The sequence below is a fragment of the Elephas maximus genome, chromosome 1 (genome assembly GCF_024166365.1).
Source record: "Elephas maximus indicus isolate mEleMax1 chromosome 1, mEleMax1 primary haplotype, whole genome shotgun sequence".
NCBI classification, from domain to species: domain Eukaryota; kingdom Metazoa; phylum Chordata; class Mammalia; order Proboscidea; family Elephantidae; genus Elephas; species Elephas maximus.
In genome coordinates, this window is record NC_064819.1 from 78,574,988 (window position 1) to 78,590,085 (window position 15,098).

Genomic DNA, 15,098 nt, shown 5'->3' on the forward strand with positions numbered 1-15,098 from the left:
CCAAGAAATATCATGGCTGCCTTAGCTGGCTCCTTGGCATAAATCAAGTTATTGCTTGAAGTCAGAGATACACCACATTCTCCCCAGGACCAGATGCCTCCTCAGCCTTACTTGACAGAAGATATAACTTCCACGTACCAGTCTCACTGGAGTGCATCTGTTGGGAGGAATCTATATTTGATGCCTTCATCCTCACTTTATGAAAGCTTATGGCAAATATATTTGTGTTCCTTCTTGCAATAAAAAATGTCTAGAGGTCAGTATTTCCTATCAGCTGCTCAAGCTCCAATATACCTTATTATCCAAGGTTTATATAGAATAGGAATTCATGCCCCAACCAAATGTAGGAAAGAATCACACAAATTACAGCACTAGTGTACCGATTTATTCTCCACTTGCCCCTCCAGGATCATTTTCTGCTCTGCTTTTTACCTTGGAAGTCTGCCTTGCCTGGGCTTTCTTGCACCATGGCTTCTGGCAGGATTCAGCCAATGGGAAGTACTAGCAGGAGATCAGAGGGCAAGAAGAGAGGGAGAGGTAGATGAAAATGTTTCTCCCACTCATTCCCAGACAGCCTGCATTTCTCCCATGGGCACAGCTCCTGGTGGATGGCTTCTACCCCATGGCAAGAGCTTTTGCCAGGGCCTGGCAACTCCACTCTTTCCCCTTGCCCTTTTATGCCTAGGGATGCTAAAAATTCCCGGTGTTCTGATCCCTCAGGGTTTCCTCAGATCTTACTAGTTTCCTTAACTTTGTAAGGAGGCCTCCCAGTGTTCTCTTCTCAATTCGCCATTTGAATGTGTGTCCTGCTTCCTGCTGGAATACTGATTAATACAACTGTTATTGTTAGACCCTGTCCAGTTGATTTTGACTCAGAGCAACTCTATGTAGAACAGAAGAAACACTGACCAGTTATGCACCATCCTCATAATCATTGTTGCAGCCACAGTGTCAATCCATCTCATCAAGAGTCTTCCTCTCTTTTGTTGATACTCTACCAAGCATGATGTCCTTCTAGAGGAACTGGCCCCTCCTGATAACATGTCCAAAGTATGTGAGATGAAGTCTCACCATCCTCACTTCTAAGGAGCGTCTGGCTGTGCTTCTTGCAAGACAGACTTGTTCATTCTTCTGGCAGTCCGTGGTAAATTTAATATTCTTTGCCCACACCATAATTGAAAGGGGTGAATTCTTCTTTGGTCTTCCTTTTTCATTGTCCAGGTTTCCCATGTATATGTGGTGACTGAAAACATCATGGCTTGGGTGAGGTGCACCTTAGTCCTCAAACTGGCATCTTTGTCTTTGAACACTTTAGTTCTTTTGCAGTAGTTTACCTAATGCAGTATGTCATTTGATTTTTTGACCTCTGCTTCCATGTGCATTGATTTTGAATTCAATAAAATAGAATCTTTGACAACTTCAATATGTTCTCCATTTATCATGTTGTTGCTTACTGGTCCAATTGTTAGGATTTTTGTTTTCTTTATGTTGAAGTTTAATCCATACTGAAGCCTGTAGTCTTTGTTCTTCATCAGTAAGTGCTTCAAATCCTCTTCACATTCAGCAAGTAAGGTTGTGTCATCTGCATATCATAGGTTGTCAAGGACTGAATCATGTCCCCCAGAAATATCTGTGAACTTGGCTAGGCTGTGATTCTCAGTATTGTGTGATTGTCCACCATTCCATCATCTGATGTGATTTTCCTGTGTGTTGTAAATACTGTCTCCTTACAGAATTAATGAGGCAGGATTAGAGTCAGTTCTGTTAATGAGTCAGGACTCAATCTACAAGATTAGATTGTGTCTTAAATCAATCTCTTTTGAGATATTAAAGACAGAAGTGAGCAGAGAGACAGGGGACTTCATACCACCAAGGAAGTAGTGTCAGGAGCAGAGCGCATCCTTTGAACTGGGGATCCATGTGCTGAGAAGCTCCTAGACCAGGGGAAGATTGATGACAGGGCCCTTACTCTAGAGCCAACAGAAAGAGAAAGACTTCCCCTGGACCTGGTTCCCTGTATTTGAACTTCTAGCTACTAGACTGTGAGAGAATAAACGTCTGTTTGTTAAGTCCATCCAGTTGTGGTATTTCTGTTATAGCAGCACTAGATGACTAAAACGTGAATCTTCCCCCAAACCTGATGCCACGTTGTCATGGATTGAATTATGCCCCCCCCAAAATGTGTGTATTAACTTGGTTAGGCCATGATTCCCAGTATTCTGTGGTTGTCCCCCCTTTTGTGATTGTAATTTTATGTTAAAAGGTTTAGGGTGAGGTTGTAATACCACCCTTACCCAGGTCACATCCCTGAACCAATGTAAAGGGAATTTCCCTGGGGTGTGGCCTGCACCACCTTTTATCTCTCAAGAGACAAAAAGGAAAGGGAAGCAAGCAGAGTTGAGGACCTCATACCACCAAGAAAGCAGCACCAGCACCAGGAGCAGAGCATGTCCTTTGGGCCCTGGGTCCCTGCACCTGAGAAGCTCCTCAACCAGAGGAAGATTGAGGACAAGGACGTTCCTCCAGAGCTAACAGAGAGAGAAATCCTTCCCCTGACTCCCTGAATTTGGACTTGTAAACTACTAGACTGTGAGAAAATAAATTTCTCTTTGTTAAAGCCTCCACTTAGGGTATTTCTGTTATAGCAGTACTAGATAATAAAGACACACGTTCTTCTCAGATTATTTGTTCAGCATACAGATTGAATAAGTATGTTGAAAGGATACAACCCTGATGCATAGGTTTTCTGATTTTAAACCACATATTATCCCCTTTTTCTGTTCCAATGACTGCCTCTTGGTCTATGCACAGGTTCTGGAAGAGCACAATAAAGTGTTCTGGAATTCCCGTTCTTCACAATGTTATTCATAATTTGTTATGATCCATGAAGTCGAATGCCTTTTCATAGTTAATAAAACACAGGTAACTTTTGAAGAGACCAAATAGCACCCATTCATAATACCCTGACCCAATTCTTCCTCAAATGGTGGATTGTTTATTGAAAAGAAAAACACCCAACTGAAGACCATTTTACATTAGAGTCTCAGGCTTTGATTGGGGAAGAGTATTTCCTGCTCTCTCAGGCTGCGGACTGAGCTGGACCATCCAGTGCAACTGTGCCGACCGCTTCTGTCATTTCCTATTCATCCTGACTCTGTCAAGTTCAGCTACAATACAGAATAATAATTTATGGCAGTCACAGTGATGAGGCCTAGTTAATGTTATCCATTGCAAAAATAGTTTGGACAAATTCCATCTTTTCCTTTAATAGGACGACTCCTACCATTAATTCCGATCGAGGTTAGAAAAACCACTGTTGCTGCCCTTAAACAGTTTGGACTAATTTTGGGTGTCTTTTGTTTATACTTTTACCACATGGCTTCCTTCACCTTCAAGCTCCCTAGAATTTATTCATCCTCTCTCTCTGATATGGCCTGGGAACATTGCCTTAATTTGTAGGGCCTGTTTATGTGATGTGACAAAACAGCCTCAGAGCTTCTTTTGGTTTGTGTCTCGGCTTCTTGAAATCAGGAAGAACGTTTAGTGCTCTTCTCTCCATAATCTGGAATCCTGCTCAAGAGTTATCTATTCATGCTGGATGCAGGGATTTTGGTTTTTAGAGACAGACCAGAAAATTTTTACTTCAGCAAGGATTTCAGTGGCAGGTAAGAATGTGAAGAGAATAGATATTTTAGAACACACCATCAAATCTGTTTCTTCTAGCATAGCACTATGATTTACCAGGCTGTTCATTTAAATATTATCCCACATGCTTGATCAAAATTAAATAAAAATGAAAATCCATTTTCAAACAAATAGACAAACAAATAAGTAAATAAAACACAGATAAACATCTTTCTGGTGTTCTCTGCTTTCAACCATGATCCATCTGACATCAGCCCTGATATCCCTTGTTCCATGTCCTCTTCTGAATCTGTCTTGAACTTCTGGTAGGCCCCTGTTGATGTACTGCTGCAACCACTTTTAAAAGATCTTCAGCGAAATTTTATTGAGTGTGATGTTAATGATATTGTTCAATAATTTCTGAATTCTGTTGGATCACCTTTCTTTGGAATGGGTACAAATATGGATCTCTTCCAGACAGTTAACCATATAGCTGCCTTTCAAATTTCTTGATTTAGGTGACATTGTATCCTAAATGAAGCACTGTATTCTTTATGCCTGTAGAAAAAGGAAGTGGTGGGATTACTGTGTTGTTCTAAAGGTGACTATGTGATGCCCTTCTGTTAGCTTGTTTTCTTCAGTCATAGAGATTTCAGACCCAAGAAACCTCAGAAATGAAACAAAACAAGGTTCTATTGGTTCCCTTGACTTAGTATAGTCATCAAAAATAATTCCTTCCAGGACAATGAGAAATCCATTGTAGGTAATTTGTAAAAGAACCAAGAGAAAGTTTAGTATTTTTAATAAAGTAGTTTTCAATACAATATGGTAATTAGTGGACAGAGACAGAGATGAAGACATAAAAGTTAATGTTTGAAGTCTTTGGGGTGGCCCCAATGGACTTTTATTCCATTGTCTTAACCACTCCACCACAACTATAGATACTCATAGTTTCTTTACAATGCACACTATGTTACCATGTATCCTCTATTCCATTCAATTTTTTATTTTAATAAGGCCTTCGAAGGTAACTAATAGCAGCAACAATATGTCTTCATAACCGTTTTTTTCTAACCTGGATCCAGTCAAAGGTCATTCATTGCCTTTTGTTGTTTCCTTAATCCGTTTTAGTCTGGACTAGCCTCCCATCATTTTTTGTTTTTGCTTTGCTTTGATGTTGACTTTTTTAAAAGTCCAAGCCAATTGTCTTGTGGAATGTCCTACATTCTGGATTTGTTTCCTTGTTTCCTCCTGCTATCCTACCTGTACACTGGAAGTCTAAAACCGAAAAGAAAAACCAAACCCAGTGCTGTCGAGTCGATTCCGACTCATAGCGACCCTGTAGGACATAGTAGAACTGCCCCATAGTCTCCAAGGAGCACCTGGTGGATTGGAACTGCCAACCCTTTGGTTAGCAGCCATAGCACTTAACCACTACGCCATCAGGGTTTCTGGAAATCTAAAGGGTTATATCCTTTTTGATTAGCTGATTAGATTCAGGTTAAACATTTTAGCTCCAAAACTGTATACTTTATACAGTGCTTACTTCGCATCAGGAGGCACTTGTCAGGATATCCCAGTGATAGTGAAAATAAAGTGGTGCTCCCAGGGTACCTTACTTATTCCCTTTCCGGTTGGCAAGTAACCTGTGGGGTGGTAAATTTAGCACCATGCATATCTGTTATTTCCCAATAACCCTTTGCCTAATGGTTTTAAGATGGCTAATTCTCTTGGCCTAGGTCTACTATTTTCTGTGGGTTGCATATAGTGATTGTTTTAATTTCACCACTCTGCCTACATTTGTGAGAGATCGCCCTGGTTAACTTGGTACCCTCTTTCCTGCCTTCTCCTCTCCCCCCACGCACCTCTCAGTCTTGGAACTCACGTCGATTGGTGCAAAAATATTCGAAGGAGTTTGCACTTTCCGGTCAATTGGACAGGAAGAAAGTGACATTATGCTGATTTTAAGGTCTCCAGAGGTTCTCAGACTCCAGCGTTTACAGGAATCACTTGGATAGCCTGTTAACACCCAGATTCCCGGGCTCCACCTCCAGAGATTCTAATTCAGTAAACCGAGGGCTGTTCGAGGCTGCAGTACCTACCTCCAATATTTGCATTTCTAAGCAGCTCCGAAAGGCTGCTTCTGGTCCACTGACCAAATTTTGAGCGGCGCCAACCGAAACAATGGACTGTAGAGTGGTGATGAGGAGAGAGAGGGACATAAAAAAAGAGAAATACTTGAAGAGAGAAAAAGAAAGGGAAAGGATGTGGAGGGGAAGTACATGGAGGATAAACTATTAGGGCGAAAATGAGTAAATTTCTTATTTCTGGCTTTAACAAAAAAGAAAAGTATCAAAATGGAGCAGAACTGCCGCTAGGAACAAAACGTTCTGGGATTCTTCCAATAGAAAAATACTAACTTTGTGAGGAACCACAAAGAGATTGGAACCCTCAGTATTCTGATCCGAAGTCAGAGGCCTTATCCATCAGGCCACGTGGCCTCCCAAGTGCCTGTACTGAAATTTTAAAATGATAAATAATTGGCACCCCGTCATTTGCGCTATAAATGCAATATTTTTTTTTTTTATACATGGGGGAAACAAATTTAATGTTCAAAAATGCTGTAAAGTTAAAGTTAGATAGCCACCAAGGAGAGGAATATAATGCTAAAATAATTGAAATATGGAGCTATTAAGAGATGGAATGCTTTAATTGGTAGAGTGCTTTATTTTCGTATGGGAATTAGGGAGAAAGGCCCAGCGAGTGCCAAGGAGGAAATCCTTGAGCTAAGAGCTGAAGGAGAAAAGGGGTTAGCTAGGCCAAGACAGAATCAAGTTTCTTTACAGATCCAGGAAATCTCCACTCCATTGCCTTCCAGGTAAGGATTGGTTGCGGATTAAACGCAAAAATTTACTCTCGTGTACTCCAGAAATCACACTCAAATAATTCTAAACTACAAATTCAGAGAGAAGTTAAGAGTGAACAAGTTTTGTAATCCAGAAAGGTTATTGAGGAGTGATAGCAGATGTGTCAGACCTGAGAAAGCCGAATCCTAAATTAATAGTGGGAAAAGCAAAGAGGCAACCAGATTTACACCACAGAACCCCCATTTCAGTCCCGCATGGAATTGCTTCATTGTCTCAGGAACTGCCAGCAGTAGCTTCGTCTGGGAACTGCCCTTACTCCACCCTGGAAGAAGACTGGAAGGTTATTTTCTTGAGAGAGAGTAAAGTATAGGATTTCTAGGGTGGGTCAGAGATTCTCAAGCTTTTCCGTGCAGCAAGATCACCTGGAAGGTTTGTTAAAACACAGATTGCTGGGCCTCAAGCCCAGAGTGTCAAATTCAGTATGCCTGGGGTGTGGCGGCGACGGCATTGGGTTTTTTTGGGAGGGGGAGGGGTGGCCGAGAATTTATATTCCTAACACGTTACTATTCTCAAAGCCCTGGCTTTCAGATCTTCACCAGCCAGGCAAAGATGGAATAGTTTTCTGCCACATCCATAAAAACACGGATTAAAAAGCCCGTTAACATAGGACTGGTAGTAAATGGTAAGTGCTCAGCAAAAGTCAGCTGTTCGTCTGGGGCTCTTGTTTTAAACTCAATGTCAAGTGCACACAATAGACCCCCCCCCCCAAGGCCCACGGATTCTGACTGAGGAAGTGAGGGTTTTGAGAAGAGATACCAGGGTCTATGCCTTGAGGACAAGCAGCTTTACACCAGGCTGAAGATGCTGCTGGTGCACGAAGAGGGAGGGGGAAAGTAGAAAGCTACGAGGGTCCGCACCGCAACGCTGGGAGTTTGTTAGGGAAGAGGGAGGCGTCTAGTGAATTTATAGGAAAAGTAATACTGCAAACTTTGTACCATTTTTATTTCTGTTTCACTGAGGCTTTAAATTCAATACTTACACGATTTTTCTCAAAATAGAAAAATTCCGACAAGTGGAAAAATTGAACTTTTTTCCTGTTTTTTTTTCCCATATGGAGCATTGGGCTTAATATTTAACGTGGTCAATCCCTTATTTATTCTCAAGGAATCGTTAGCAAAACTGTGAACGGTGGAGACAAAAATGATCAAAGTTAATGGTAAATGTTTTGAATCTGGAAAAAGGGAAGGGGGATGATTCCAGACCCTACTTTAGAGGGGCTAAAGCCATTGTCTGTGACCTCGTGGCGCAAGGGTAGCGCGTCTGACTCCAGATCAGAAGGTTGCGTGTTCAAATCACGTCGGGGTCACGGGAGTTAAATACTGGAGAGAGGAACAAAAATCAATTTGACAATCTAGTTTTCTTCTTGGCTTGGCTACGACTGAAAACAATCTCCAATTTGAGGCGTGTTAGGGCTGCCACAGCCTGAGTGGAGGCGAAGAGAAAAAATGATCTACGTTTTTAGAGTTTCAGTGGAATGCGATTACACTTCTTTTGCCTTTTGCTTGGTGTTGGGATTCTAAGATGGGGGACAAAACCCCCACATGGGCCGTGCGTCTTCTGCCTCCTTACTTGAAAGGATATTTAAGTCTCCGTTTTGGTGTCAGGGACCACATAGTCTCCTGGTCCCCCTGACGTTAAGCTACCCAGGACCCTCTCCTCCACCTAAACGTTAGCGTTCCTCAGTCAATTCCTTTGCCCTCTTCCATTTGCCGTGGCTCGGGTAGCACAGTGACTAGGTGTTTAGCTGGAACCTAAAGGTGGGCGGTTCGAATTCATCAACCCCCCTTTGGAAATCGTATGGGGCAGTTCTACTCTGCCATATTCGGTCGCTAGGAGTCAGAATGGATTCAACAGCAACGTTTTTTTTTTTTTTTTTTTTAACTTCGCTTCCTCACTCTTCCTTTACTTATACGCCTCCAACACTGCCTGCGTCCTTCTCATCCGGACCACAGTTTCATCCCCAGCCCCAATGAGCCAAGAACCTGGAGCTGTCATAGACAACACTTTCTCTTCACTTCCCAACCTGATCAGTGAGTCATGTGGATTTTTTTTTTTTTTTTTTTAATATGTTACATATGGAATCCCTGGTGGTTTAGTGGTTAAGTGCTACGGCTGCTTACCAAAATGTCGGCAGTTCAAATCCGTCAGGCGCTCCTTGGAAACTTTGTGGGGCAGTTCTACTCTGTCCTATAGGGTCTTACGAGTCAAAATCGACTAGACGGCAATGGAATATGTTACATGCCATCTGTCCTCTTCTCTTCATTACCACAGTGACCCCTTTCCTTCCACCAATTATTCCTTGCTAGCGATATTGACACAAACCTCCTAACTCCTCTCTTAAAATCTCCTCTTGCTCAGTCAAATCAATCTCTTTATTATGCTTGTTTGTAAATGCATACTTATCCTGACCTTCTCTTTCTTAAAACAGAACAATCAACTGTGCTTATTAACCCTGTATCACAGGGGCCTTCTTTCAGTTCCTCAATGCATTATGCTCCTTCCCACCACAGGGCCCCTGTAAAGAATGTTCTGTGTCCTTTGTGGCATGATTCAGACACTCATCTTTTAATGGTCAACCAAAACAAAACACTTTTAACAGGAGAGTATTGGTTAAAGAAATTGTTGTTTATTATAGAGTAAAACATTATGCAGCCATTAAAATGATAACAAAGAAAAATAGCTAATTATACAGAAAGATGCTTAAGACACTTGAAGTGGAAAAAAAAAGATGCATTCAGCACTATTTACTGATACTGTATCATCCAGTCAGATTATAGAGCCATATGATACATAAGGCTAACTAATAACACATCACAGTAATAAAGGTGGTTATATCTACGTGTGGTAAAAATAAAAAATTAAAATTAAATTAGTGCCTAATACGTGTGGTATTAGGCACTAATTTAATTTTCTTTCTTTCTTTTTTTTTTTTGCTGACTGTTATTTTTCAAATATTTCATCCCCTTGCTCTGTCTGGACAACTGCCTCTTCTTCCATGTACAGGTTACTAATGAGCACAGTTAAGTGCTCTGGAATTCCCATTCTTCACAATGTTATTCATAGTTTGTTATGATCCATACAGTTGAGTGCCTTTGCACAGTCAATAAAACACAGGTAAACACCCTTCTGGTATTCTCTGCTTTCAGCCAGGATCCATCTGACATCAGCAGTGATATCCCTGTTTTCACATCCTTTTCTGAATCCGCCCTGAATTGCTGGCAGTTCCCTGTTGATATACTGCTGCAGCTGCTTTTGAATGATCTTCAGCAAAATTTTGCTTACATGTGATATTAATGATATTATTCAATAATTTCCACATCTGGTCAGATCACCTTTAAATAGGCGTAAATATGGATCTCTTCCAGTCAGTTGGCCAGGTAGCTGTCTTCCAAGTTTCTTAGTTTAGATGAGTGAGCACTTCCAGCACTGCGTCTGTTTGTTGAAACATCTCAGTTGATAGTCCATCAACTCCTGGAGCCTTGTTTTTTTTTTTTTTGCCAATGCCTTTAGTTCAGCTTGGGGCTCTTCCTTTAGTACCATCTGTTCCTGTTCTTATGCTACCTCTTGAAATGGTTGAACATTGACCAATTCTTTTTGGTGTAATGACTGTGTATTCTTTCCATCTTCTTTTGATGCTTCCTGTATTGTTTAGTATTTTCCCCGTGGAATTCTTCAGTATTGCATCTCTAGGCTTGAGTTTTTTCTTTAGTTGAGAAATGCCCAGCGTGTTCTTCCTTTTGGTTTTCTATTTCCGGCTCTTTGCACATGTCATTATAATCGTTTGTCTTCTCCAGCTGCCCTTTGAAATCTTCTGTTCAGTTCTTTTACTTCACCATTTCTACCTTTTGCTTTAGCTGCTCAACATTCAAGAGCAAGTTTCAGGGTCTTTTCTGTCGTCCATTTTTGCCTTTTCTTTCTTTCCTGTCTTTTTAATGACCTCTTGCTTTCTTCATGTTTGACATCCTTGATGTCGTTCCACAATTCATCTGGTCTTTAGTCATTAGAGTTCAATGTGTCAAATCTGTTCTTGAGATGGTCTCTAAATTCAGGTGGGATATACTCAAGATCATACTTTGGCCTTTGTGGACTTGTTCAATTTTCTTCAGTTTCAACTTGAACTTGCATAGGAGAGCAACTGATAATTCGTTCCACAGTCAGCTCGTGGCCTTGTTCTAACTGACGTGATATTGAGCTTTTTCATTGTCTCTTTCCACAAATGTAGTCAATTTGATTCTTGTGTATTCCATCTAACCAGGTCCACGTATATAGTTGCTGTTTATGTTGGTGAAAAAAGGTATTTGCAATGAAAAAGTCATTGGTCTTGCAAAATTCTATCTTGCAATCTCCAGCATTGTTTCTATCACCAAGGCCAAATTTTCCAACTACTGATACTTCTTCTTTGTTTCCAGCTTTCACACTCCAATCACCAGTAATTATCAACGCATCCTGATTGTATGTTCGATCAGTTTCAGACTGCTGAAGCTGGTGAAAAAAAATCTCAATTTCCTCATCTTTGGCCTTAGTGGTTGGTGCTTAAATTTGAATAATTGCCATACTAACTGGTCTTCCTTTTAGGGGTATGGATATTATCCTATCACTGACAGCCCTGTACTTCAGGATAGATCTTGAAATATGCTTTTTGACGATAGATTGCTGCTATTCATAAGGTTTTCACTGGCTACTGCTTTTCAGAAATAGGCTGCCGGGTCCTTCTTCCTAGTCTGTCTTAGTCTGGAAGCTCAGCTGAAACCTGTCCACCATGGGTGAACCTGCTGGTTTCTGAATATTCCAGCATCACAGCAACACGCAGCTCCCTCCCCACCCCCACCGCCCAGTACGAGAAACTGACACACACTTGGGGGACTGATATAACCATATTTACTAAATCCAACATTTAATAAGGAAATGTTATAATCTGCCACTGTTTCAATATTAAAAAAAAATGCCAATTGGAACCTTCTTTTAAAAATGCAGAATATTAGGATAGGCTCTAATTTTCAACAGAAGGCGTATTAAAGCAGTGACTATCTTAAAACTTATTGTAAAATAACTAATAATTTCTAGCTAATATTGTTTCCAGAGGTTTTTTTAAAAAAATATTCCTTTTTAAGTTTATCTGAAGAAAATGTATCTGTATAATTTATGGCAGCCTTGTATTGAATGTGAGAATTGAAACCATCCCCACAGCTTACTGTCTACATTAACATAACGTTAGTATTCCAGTATTTTCATCACATAACTTTACTATGCTCTGAGACTCTTGCCTAGGAAGATAAAAGTTGCAAATAACTTTTTGCTTATTTGAAGAACTTTATTGTTTATTGCAGGAATTTCTTGAAAGGCCCATCAACTTCTCATTAAAAGGTATTTTTTTTAATGACAGTTTATACAACACTACTCTTTCAGCACTTGCAATGGTTTTAAAATAAGTCCATACATTCTTAAAAACCTTGCCCTTCAACTTGCTTCCACTTGAGTGTGAGTTGAATTTAGTGACTTGTTTCTAGTGCATAGAATAATGTGGAAGTGACAGTGCCAGACTAAGTCAAACAAGATGCTGCAGCTTCCCCTTTGCTTCCTCAGATCAGTTGACCTGGTGGAATCCAGCTGCCACATCAGGAGGACACTTTTCTGTGGAAGGGCCCATGTGGTGAAAAACTAAGGTTTCCATCCAACAGCCAAGTGAGTTAGTTTGGAATAGCATTCTCCAGCCCCAGGTAAACCTTCAGATAATTGTAGCTCCTGTCAACATCTTGCTTGCAATCTCATAAGACACCCCATCCAGCTAAGCCCTCCTGATTTCTTTACCCACAGAAACTATGAGATAAAAAATGCTTGTGATTGTAATCCACTAAGTTTTAGGGTAATTTGTTATACAGCAATACTTAATATTTACAACCTCCAAATCCTTTCCTGGCTGTGTTTACCAAACCTAAAATATTATACCATAATCCTTACCCAATCTTAACCGTGTCCCCGCTTTGAGAGGCCCACCATAAACTGGATTTCAAAATCTCGGTAACTAGCTCAACTTTGCCCTTACAAACTGTAAGACAAAATTAAGATTCTGGAAGGTGTGTTCCCCCTTACCCAATTAATTCAACTTCGTTCTTTCAATTTACTTTGTGTTGTTAGATGGTGGTTTTCTATGTGACGGCTTTTTCTCCAAACCAAAAGAAAAATCCTCAGAAATAAGGGCCATATATTCATTTACATTGAGGTCTCTTTCTGGCTTTTGGTTCCAAAGTGCCACAGCAATCTCAGCAACTGTTGGCACCCTCTCCAGGGGGCAAGTAATGGGGATGTTCATATGGAGGAGGGTTCAGAATACTTTCAGAATTCTTACTTTATCATTCCCACTCCAATGACAATAACCTTCTTTCCAAACTTGGGCCTCCATAACACAATGGCAATAGAATTTTTTTTTCTTTCCCCAATGTCCTAAGTTGGTGTCTCAGAGTTGAATTGAGTACTTTAATCTAGTATATTAATTAAGTTGGCTTGTATATCAAGTGAGAGATTTTTGGAATTTGTTTTCACTAGAGATTTAAATTGAGTGTGGAATGGAGAAAGATATTCTTATAAGTTGGGTATTTATAGACATTTTTCACCAAGGGTCACATATCAGCAGAAGTTCAGCCTCCTTCCAGTTCACAGATTTTCTTAGAACATCATTTAGATATAATCTTTTCTTTAATTGAACTTAAGAAATTCCTAGGGAGGACTAATGGACAACAACCACCACAGCCTCCACCAGACTGAGTCCAGTGCAGCTAGATGGTGTCCGGCTACCACCACCAACTGTTCTGACTGTATAAACGATCTTGGACAGAGATGGAGAAAAATGTAGAACAAAATTCTAACTCACAAGAAAGGACCAGAATTTCTGATCTGACAGAAAATGGAGAAACCCTGAGAGTATGGCCTTTTTTAATTCAGTACTTAAGTCACTCCTGAAGTTCACCCTTCAGCAGAAATTACTGAGTCCTGCCTTTCAGTGTAATATTGGGCATTGTCTAGCAGATGCCCCAAGACTACCTGATTTTATAGGGGGAAATATGTCTTTGACTGACTAAGATCAATTCAGTAGGATATTCTAGACTTCTGTGAAGGTAGAAATTACAGAAATATAATAGTAATATACGATACTTGTCCACATCAATGCAAAGAATTTTGCTCGGTGGAGGTACAGTTTTGCCCAGTAGAAAAGATAACCTCAAACATTAAGTTTTTTTGGCCCTGAGAATACACCCACTCCTCATTTATCAACATTGTTAGGTTTATTTTAAAAAATGTATTATCTTGCTTTTGTTCTCGATCTTTCTTCTATTCGTTCCGGCATGATTGCCTTTACTTAAAAGGTGAAGGAACGGTTCCCAGCGGGTCAAAGTAACAGAAAACCTCACACTATTTTAAGTAATTAAGCATAAGTTCAAGTACGCTTACATCTAATTCACCACCTCACGTTTTCTACTTCTTTACTTTGCCTTGAAAACAGTATTTTCGTTCTTCACACAAGGGCTGGGGTAGGGAGGAAAGCACAAAGAAACAAAATTAAACACCTTATCCTTGATCATTGGGCACACAAATTAGGACCTTACATTAGTAGTTAGCCAATCCGTGCATACAATATTTCGATTGTCTTCCACAGAAAATGAAGTCTCTGAAAGCTATCAATTTGAGGAAGTAGTTAATAAAACGTTACTGTGAGACAGGATGGAAAGTGAACAGTGAATGAATGCCTCTCGCCTTAACCAAATCTGTAGGGATGTATCTATCTACGATCTGTTTGTCTATCTACCTATCTACGTAGAGATTTTATATCAAAACAAAGATCTTTCTGTTGTTGTTGTCTATGGGCTCATATTTTTCTTATTATGTAACCTATAACCACTTCCTGATTTCAGTTCATATCCTTTCTCCCACGGCCGGCAGAACAAATTGAAGGGGGCATGGTATGTGAGAAAGAGAAAGAAAAGGGCAACGAGAAAAAGACAAAAAAAAAAAAAAGGGAAAAAGAGGTTGGGTTACGGAGGGCGTGAAGAGGGAAGGAAACTGGAGGAGTGTGGAAAATGGTCCAGCCACCCCAGAACCCTTCCAGAAGTAAAAATGCCAAAAATAGGATTGTTTAGCGAACATTTAAGTTCGGCGCTGGGGCCCAGTCCCCACTAGTATAACTTCTTAAAATAAAATATGGGCGAGAGATACTGTGAGCGTCTCGGAAAGCTGCTGAAAGACGTTTCGACAAAGCGCGAACAAAATCTGCATCCCACTTCCTCTACTCCTTAAAGCCGATCCTGTAACTCGCCTTTTTATGGGCAGGCTCGGGCGGGGCCGGGGTGGGGTTAATGGGAAAACGAAATGTGGGGTGGGTGGCTTGGACTCCGGTCTTTGGAATTGGATTAATTCTGTTGCCCAGCGCCAAGTTTCAGGTTCCCTGCGAAATGTGCTTTTTGCTGCTTTTCTGTTTTTAGAAATAATCTATTTCCTGGAAGAAACAGTCTCCACTACGTACGGTTGTCATCATGCTTAAGTGCTGCACGCAGT

At 40.5% G+C, this 15,098-nt stretch overlaps 1 non-coding gene across 1 annotated transcript; it reads left to right on the forward strand.

The window, feature by feature from the left end:
- The first annotated feature begins 7,785 nt into the window (after positions 1 to 7,785).
- Positions 7,786 to 7,857, forward strand: TRNAW-CCA (transfer RNA tryptophan (anticodon CCA)). Its single transcript has one exon. It is a non-coding gene; the product is annotated as a tRNA-Trp (tRNA).
- Positions 7,858 to 15,098: the final 7,241 nt, after the last annotated feature.